This window comes from Mytilus galloprovincialis, chromosome 14 (genome assembly GCF_965363235.1).
Source record: "Mytilus galloprovincialis chromosome 14, xbMytGall1.hap1.1, whole genome shotgun sequence".
In the NCBI taxonomy this organism is placed as follows: domain Eukaryota; kingdom Metazoa; phylum Mollusca; class Bivalvia; order Mytilida; family Mytilidae; genus Mytilus; species Mytilus galloprovincialis.
In genome coordinates, this window is record NC_134851.1 from 69,583,109 (window position 1) to 69,592,747 (window position 9,639).

General features: G+C 31.0%; 1 long non-coding RNA gene across 2 annotated transcripts; it reads right to left on the minus strand.

Annotated features, from left to right (window-relative positions):
• Positions 1-333: 333 nt before the first annotated feature.
• LOC143058910 (uncharacterized) lies at positions 334-3,894 on the minus strand. 2 transcript variants are annotated; one of them, XR_012973285.1, is made up of 3 exons: positions 3,813-3,894; positions 1,905-1,985; positions 334-489 (listed from the first exon to the last, which is right to left on the minus strand). It is a non-coding gene; the product is annotated as an uncharacterized LOC143058910 (long non-coding RNA). The 2 variants fall into 2 exon arrangements; XR_012973286.1 differs by lacking the exon at positions 3,813-3,894 and adding an exon at positions 3,098-3,199.
• Between the last annotated feature and the right edge of the window lie 5,745 nt (positions 3,895-9,639).

Here is a 9,639-nt window from a genome sequence, read left to right on the forward strand (position 1 = left end):
AATACAGTGTGTGACGTCATAATTACCGATAAACAAAATAATAGGTAGTTTCGTTTTTGATACTGACTATATCGGGCTCGTCTAGATATTCCACATGATAAAGTCAGTATCAAAAACGAAACTACCTATTATTCTATCTTTATGTATCGATTCTTGCAGCCTCAATCCTGTCCTAAGTCTGCGATTATGTCATCACTAATTTTACTTGACTTGAAAATCACGACAGGGTGTGTGTATGCTTCAATAGCACGATTTTAAGCTGAATATTTGAGTTTGCACTAATAACTTCAACAATTGACCTTGCATGCTAGCTGTTTAACCATGAAGGCAATATTACCTTGTAGGAAAAAGGAGCAAAGTTTCACTCAATTGCCTGCATATTATTAGTTTATGTGTTTCCTAAAAGCAGTATCTTGGTAACAGGAATGTACACTTTTATAGTTCCAACAACTTTTACTTTCCAGTGAAACATGTGAAATCTTCGGCAATCTGAAAAATAAGTTGATTATATAAAAAAACAATTGTAGACATAAACAAACCTTTTAAATGTATGTAAGGCATAAACTTCAATCCAATCAAGTCTCTAATGTAAATCTTGTCTTGCTGAATATTTTTTGCAGTTTCGAATTTTTAATTATTGCTATTTTCGAAATAAATTGGCAACAAAAAACTGTCAGATTGACAGCAAACCTGATTTTTCTGCCTGAAAATGATATTTGCAAATCTGGATCTCAAAAAGTAAAATAAATAAATATTGATATATGCAAAGGCCTAGATAAATCTAAGTATAACAATTCGCTTTTTCAAGATTAACAACTCAACAATGATAAAAGTTAAATTCGTGAAATCGAACTTGACTTTCATTCAGTCACAGGAAACAACATATGTAATTTGAAAAGATTTCCACAAATCGTTTTCAATCAATGCATGAACACTGATAAGAAGCTGCAACCACATCCGACCGTACCCCCCAAAGGCTGCCTGCCCCTCCCCTCCAGCATCCGTACATCACCACGTTATTAACTAGTATTATCATTCAGAAATCCACTCGAGGATGAAAAATAAAATGAAAAATTCGTTGTTAATAACCAATATGAAACATGTTAAACTCATATAAAAAGCCGAAAGACAGTTTTTATTTAAAAGATTTTATGTAGATCTAATAATTTCTACATTTTTTGTCTCTGTCAGAAATTCCCGATCTGTAGTGTTTTTTTAAAAACAGAAAACATTGTATTTTACCCTTATGTTCTATACTAAACAATGTTTTGCATGTTTGTTAGAAGACGGGGTCATCATTTTAAAACGCGATATACCATTGTCGATGTTTGGTTAAACTGTTCCTGGTAGTTTTAGAGGAGACAATCTTGGTAAAAGAAGGGAGACTAATGATATACAGCAAACACGCAGACCTACCTTATTGGACAAGTGAGCTAAACTTGTAAGAAGGAATATTTCGAACCGTATGTCTTGCCTGTGAGTAAAAGAAGTAATCTTGATGTAACAAATCAGTGTATTCAAACCTTTATCGGGACATATTGAGATTGCATAATTGTCATTAGTTGCTTCTCGAAAAAGTACAAGCTATTTCATGTTGTGCTCAGGTGAAACATACTCCTTAGTTAAATGAAAACCCCGAGCCGCCTTCAATTAACTCTTGTCAAACTTATTTACTGAGGTATATAGCATTTTATTACACACTAACATGAATCAATGAAAGAATTATTTTAATGACAGTGTGAAACAATTTTACAGAAAGGTGATGGTTTTTCAAAATGCATCAACAGGATAAAATCAAATAAAAGAAAATACCAGTCAGCTCTGAGCAGAGAGTGCAGCAATCTATCAGTTCTTATTTAACTTTATCCATTGAAGTATAAATAACATATTCTTCCAGTACTTACCTATTTCAATGAAGCACCTCAAACGTACACGATGGTAGGGGGTCTTTTCCAATGGCACTTACAGGGCTGAATTATTTTAATCTGAAACAAACATTTAATTGAATGAAGAAAATTAAATTGAAGGGCACACTCATTCCCTTCTTTGACTTCACACACATAATTTATATAATAAGCATTGGAGTCCTTGTGTAACCTCGAAGCATTTACCACCAAGTCGATATTTTTTTCATTTTGATTTATTCTTTTGTTTTGTTCTCTAAGCTCTTCAACTTCGTACTTTATTTGGCCTTTTTAACTTTTTTGGATTCGAGCGTCACTGATGAGTCATTCGTTATAATTCATTTGTTGAGTTTGATCTTAAAAGGAGGAAGTGTACCTGATCATTTCAATCAGTTTAATTAAGGTCTGGAGCTGGCATGTCATTAACTGGTAGTAGTCCTTTGAAAATCTATTTATCATTTAGCAGATACCTTTATTGTATTTTAAGCTTGACCTTCGTGAAATGAAGATTTTACTGTCGCAACTTGAATTTAACTAATAACACTTCATTATCTGGCTGCGATTATATGGTAGAAAATGTTATAAAAACTGAAACACAATAAATAACAGAAGATATATCCTTATCCGTACGAGTATTCTAGACTCGATCGATGCATTAGGATCGAGTCGGATACTATACGTTACATAGTGTGTAAGTGACCTAATACGATAAATACGGGGTCAGTAAATTCGAGTTCGAACCCCATATAGAATTTACTGACCCAGTATTTATCGTATTAGGTCACTAAGACACTATGTCACGAACAATTAATGTCAACAATAACAAAATTAAAAACTTTCAATACTTAAGGAATGACTTTAATATTTGTTCTGTCTATGTCTACGTAGCAGGTTATTTAACAGTGTAAACCACATTTTGTATGTTATTTCGAATAGACAGAAAAAATATTACAGTCATTTCTTATAATTTAATTCTAAATTCCATCTAAACCGTAGAAAACCATGAAAAAACGTTGATGACGTCACGGTCAAATGACTTAATTATGTCTATGGGCTGATAACAAAATAACGTCAGCCAATCAGAAGATGCGTTACATCCAAAATTTAAATATATTTAAATAATAAAACAGTGCCAAAGTCGTATTTCCAAACTACTTACTGTTTATTAAAATAAGCCCCGCCTCCCTACTAACCTAATATGGAATATACAGGTCTCCACGAGGACGCTATTAACCATATTCCTAGAAATGCATAGGTGGTAAGATAAAAACTGCTGGATGAGCTCTTACTGTAGAACCTGAATTGTTAGAAAATGTCTGTACCAAGTCAGGAATATGACAGTTGTTATACAACCCTTTGACGTGTTTAATCTTTTGAAGGCTTTTCCAATGGCTTCAACAGAATAAAATTAATATAACTTGAAACAAATATTTGATTGAGTATTAACACAGCTTGAACTACATACTCTGCCTCATACTTGTTTGATTGCAGACATATTATAATGCGCATTTAACTTCTTGTGTAACCTTACCAAAATGTAAGCACAAGAGCGAAACATATAAAAAGGGAAATGTTACAGAGTCCATTATTTTGTTATGATGCTAATTTATATAATTTTATAAAACGATTACACCATATAAAGTAGACAGGAAATTGAAATTTCTTAATTCAGAAAGGCTATTGATTTTACATTAATTTACTAAGATAGGAACATGACAGTCTCTTTCCATTCGTTTGAAGGGTTTGAGCTTTTGAAATGATATTTGCTGCTTCTACACATATCAGGAATCATGTAGAAGAGTAAGAGCACATATATAGATTCAACAGATAGTGCATAGATTTGTAGATTCTCTTAAAGCTTATGCATTGAAATATTTAACCTATTATTACAACATGTACAACATTTACCTAAATCAATCAAAAACATCTTGACGTTACAGTGTGAAACAATGATACAGGATGGTAGGAGGACCTTATCAATAGCTTCAACAGGAATACATTAATTTTACCTGGTATAAATAATATATGAACGAATTATATATAATTTAGATTAGGTTACAATTTGACTATAACATATGTGATTGCTTACATAACTTACGGCCGGTTACATATGACAACAGTATACCACATACACTTTACCCTCAATTTTAAGAATATAAGATCAAAGATAAATAGGTACCTGAAATAGACACATTTTTTCATTACTTTTCAAGCCAGAGTTATGCAATTTAAATATAATTGTTTTATACTGTATCTGCATTTACTAAATCACATTGTTCTTGTTTTACCTATAAAACAGTTCATGTGGAAAGCCATACATCGGTAGCCCTTGGCTCGACAGAAATACATCAGATTGCATTATTTATTTGGTTTAAATTTGTTGTGCTGCCAATTTACCTATCTTGGTTTTTTTTTTTTTATCTTTCAGAGTGATAACACCACATAAGAGCAGATTGATGGAAAAAAAACATATAAATGCATTCTGAAGCCTATGTTAATGACTACAATGATCAACTTCAATTGTCGTGTGAAAGCAATTTATATGGATAAGCTGATATGATGCACTTGTTTTTAAGTTATTTTTAAGTTATTACATAGTCTCGTTATGTGCTGATAGTGATTTTAATTACAGTTAAAATGTTAAATGCAACCCAGGAAGTTATATAAAATATCATATAGTTCTGGTAAAAAACACGTGAGATATAAACTTTGAATTATAACGGTTCACAAGATACATAGCACACATAATATGTACTATAGGAAATGAGGTTGTCAACTGAAACCAAAGTTTTTCTGCTTTGATCTTTGACCTAGGAAATTGTACTTACATTATGACACACCCTTTGGTGTTGGTTATTATTCATGTCAAGTCTTAAGTTTGAAATTATAATTATTCTCTAGATATAGAGGTGACAGAATTTGTTATGGATGGACTTTCTACAAAAGTCTAAAAGTCTGAAAAGACCAATGTTTTTCTAAATTTGCATGAATTTTTACTCGACTTTCTCCAAAAATATGACTTGTGTCTTAATTTGTCTTGACAAATTCTTATTTATATTAAATTTGAATTTGTATGAAACTTACCTGACATATTCTCGACATACTGAGGATTGTCTTAAAATTTCTTGACAAATTCTTGACATTTGAATACTGTCTTGGAATTTCTCGACACATTCTCAAAATTCTGATTTTTTCTCAGTATGGCTTGACATATTCTAGACATTTTGAATTGTGTCTTAAATTTACTTGATAATTCTGAGTTTTAAAAATCATGACCAATATTCATGAGATAACTTTAATCTTTATTTCTCTTTATATGATATACTGTTGTTTCAAGTTACACTTGTTTAAACAAAAATAAAAGCTGGGTATGTAAAATAATTGAAAATTTAGGTCTATAAATATTTTCACTAATACAAATATAAAGGCTGTGAAATCTAAAGTATTAACAAAACAAATGTGGGCATGTTGATATAAAACAATTCAAATGTGGGTTTTTAAATAATTGCAAATATTGATTCCTCATTCTTATAAATAATTACTAAATGATTAAAACCAATCATACTCATGATACTGTAGACGTAGTTCATTCTACATTAATTTATACTATTCAATGTTAATATGGCAAATGATTATAGTACCAACATGTGGTATTTTAAATAGCAAAGTATGATGGTATCCTTATTCTTCCAAGGATTTGTTTAGTCGTACTATACAAATCCTTGATTTAACAGAAAAAAAATTGTGTAATGTCACCTGTTGGAATATATATTAAGTATTACATGTGGCCAGGATGTTCCCAATAAGATTAATGTATTAATTCCATCCAGGGTACACGCAAATGTCATATGAAAAAAAAAACTGCTTTAGCTGTAATCAGCCATGCAACTAACTAGTTGACCGACCAAGCCACTACAAGTTTGTTGATAGATGAAAATGAAAATCATCATTTTAATTAAAAACAAATAATAAAATGGATTTTCGTCATCAAAATTATAAAGTTAATTATTTTAACATAAAGACAAATTGAATTATATCCCCAAGATTAAAAGAAAATTATTATCTACTCCGGGAATAATAAAATATAACTGTATTTATAATGGGTCCCATCAATGGTCAATGAATTTTATAGAAATCATTGGTCTTATGAAATGGTTCTCAAACAGACATGCATAATATAGATATAAACATTTATTTGTCTTTTTTAGGAGGGAGTTATCACAAATATTTAGTTTTGATAAAAAAAAGTATGAAATTCAACACTCAAGATGGAGACAATTTCGTTGACCTAAACGAAAGCCCATCCCCCGGTAAGCCACACAAACGCACAATATGAATTGTGGGATCCAAAAAAAGGACACATGGTCACATTTAAAAACTGCATCAAGTCACCAATTATATTAAAGCAAATTTGACTGGCAGTTTTGCGAACGGCAAAAATCTAAATGCTGTTTGTCATTAACTTTGACATATACTCCAGGTGAAAACAATTACTTAACTATATGGGGGTTATTCGAAGTATTTCCAATTCATTTTCACCCAAAGGGTATCTTACTATACAAAATGTATCCTTGATTTTTCAAAGTGTAGTTTAGCCATAATAAAAAGGAGTCTATAACATCAATAGAAAGTCATAAACAGTGCAGCATTAGTTTGTACACATTTCAGGCGAAATTTATACTGTTTTAACACATATATAAAACTGCCAAGAATGTGTCGAGATATAGTCAGACAGCTTTAACATTGTCAAGAATGTGTCAAGACATATTCAGACATTATTAAGAATGTCAAAAATATGCCAAGACTGATCTGGACACATTTAAGACAGTCAAGAATTGGTCTAGACTAATCCCGACTCTTATCAGATGATACAGAGAGTGTCGAGAAATGTTTAGAAAATGTTCATCCTGTCAAAACACTTGTCAAGAAAAATCAAGAACCTTATTAGACAAATTCATACTATGTTAAGAATTTAAAAAAAATATTCAGACAAATAAAGAATGTCGACTTGTCTTTTCAGACTTTTTGACTTTTGTAGTGACTGATCAATAAAGGGGTTGTAATTAAAGTAAGCATTAAACTGCACACTATTCCCTTTGTTTAGATTTCAGAAAAATTATAATAAGCATTTGACTCCTTGTCAAAAACCTATAAGAGAACGACACATAAACAAAGGAAATATTGAGGAGTCAATTTCTTTCTCCACTTTTCATAACGTATTTAGGAGAAAGAGAAAATACCGATCTGATGCAAGTAGTGAGAGCACATATCTATCAATTCTTAAATTTCTTCTCAATTTAAGTATATGACATATCATAACAACACTTACATAAGTCACTCGAAGTAACCTTAACATGACAGTGTGGAACCGTGGTACAATATTGTAGCAAGATAGTTCAAATGGCATCAACAGGAACAAATCAATTTTACCTTAAACAAATATTTGATTGACAAAAATTGAAGTGCCCACTTTCCCCCCTGTTTGATTTTAGGCAATTACGATAAGCATTAAACGCCGAGGGGTAACCTTGCAAATATCAAAGCAAGATAGTGATAAAAAGATTATTTCCACCAATTCCATATTTGTGTCGTTTATGCTAGTTTTCATCATTTATTTAATTAAAAGATGTACAGAGGACATGAAACTATATATATTGACCAACGTCAGAAACTACTATTGATTTTACAAAAGTAAAAAAAACAGTTAGGAATATGATAGTTGTTTTCCATTCTTTTGATAGGGTTGAACTTTTAAATTTGTATTTGCTGTTCTCCACAAAAGCATGAGGCATTTAGAAGTAAGAACAACTATTGGTTAATTGAAAAATATGGTCCGCTTGTACGTGTATGGTGTATGCGTTTTGAAAGCAAGCACCAGCTTTTTTAGGAAAGTGCAGGAAATTCTAGAAACTTCCAAAATCTTGAAAAGTCTTTATCAGAGCGTTCAGCCATGTATGAATGTGCTCTTAATCTAAGTGATAGTTACCATCCAATTTTTCAAAATGAATGAAACATTGGAAGATCTCTACCATATGATTTAAAAGAAGGCAAAAACACACTAAATGCCTTTTTTGGAATTGAAATAAACAGTATTAAACACTTATTTTATGTTTCATGGATTGTTATAAATGGTCAAAAATTTATTTCCAAGAAATGTGTTGTTGCATTTGGTGAAAGTGATGGTCTACCCGAGTTTGGACAATTATGTACCATCTTGGTCACACAAGAAGAAAAAAAATGAAAATCTAGAACAGTTTGTTTATTTTGAATTAAAAATGTTCCAAACAATTTGCTTTGATGAAGCAACCAAGTCACATATTGTGAAACCACCTAGACAAGAACATAACACTGAATTAGTAAGAGTCAGTAGTTTATTTGTTCCATTTCCTCTTAATGCATATAAATTAGATGAAAGAGTGTATATTGCAGTGACCTATGACATGACAGATGTAGTAAAACAGAAAAAAGGTCTTTATATTGTTTGTGAATTAAAAAAATGCAAACTTTCATGAAGTTGTTGGTTGAGAGATACTGTCATATATATACAGAAATGTATACATTGTATATATATACTTCTTTTACATGCACACGTATACAAATTGCGGTTTTTATCCAACGCAATCATAGGTTTGAACGTAGTTTTCAATTTAGACTTGCTTCTAAGTTGAAAAACTTGTGTCTTATCCATTTGTCATTTTTGGACAATAAAATATGTTTAAACTATTGTTATTTATAGAATATCGTTATTATGAAAATAGAAGATGTAGTATGATTGCCACTGAGACAATGATAACCCTCCATGCACTAGAAACGAAGTGACACAGAAATTAACATTGTACAGCCTTCATCAATGAGCAAAAACCCATGTCATACCTCAAAGCAAGCTATGAAAGAGACTGGAATGACCAAATTAACAGCCTGTTTTTATAAGCAAAACAATCAATGAATAAAAGCACAATAACAGGCACATTCAGAATGTAGCCGGGTTCAATAAGTTAGAAGTCGCTAACTGTGAGGTTCAACATGTCGCTTACCTTCCTCTACTATACAAAGGTGTTACTGCATATATACACAATACCAAAACAAAATATATGCAATCAAGACATGAACAGTATCAAATATGAGAAACGGCAAAAATGACAACAACTAAATTACACTTGCAGCCTCCTGGATGACTTAATTGCTTGGGACTTGAACTTTAAGAATATGGAGGGGTTAACCTGTGTGATGGGTCAAACCCTCTGCATGTGCATGCATGACTAAAACAAAACATTTTGGATAGTTACTTAGTGATAATTGCTAAGTAATTTAAATGGTTACAATATGGTCAAGAAAGATAATACATTACTAGTTTTAAGTAATTCTAAGTATTTTTATTACTGAAATTAAAGTTGCTTCAATTACTTAGGAATTCAATCTGATAAACCAAACAGAAAATTTCTTAAATTTACTTAAAACAATGGCTTTTGAAAATTGTTAGTAATTTATTTACTATATACAAGTAATTCAGAATTACTAAGTAATTTCAAACAATTATCCTATCATATTAAGTAATTGGTAATCAATGGAAGTAATGATTTTACTTGATTTAAGTAAAAAAATATTACTAAGTAAACTTTTGTTTTGGGTGTAAGCAAATAGTGCAGACATCTATCAAATATAATTGAACTTATTCATTGAAGTAAATAGCATATTATTATAACACTAACCTAAATAAATGAAGGATGTCTTTTAG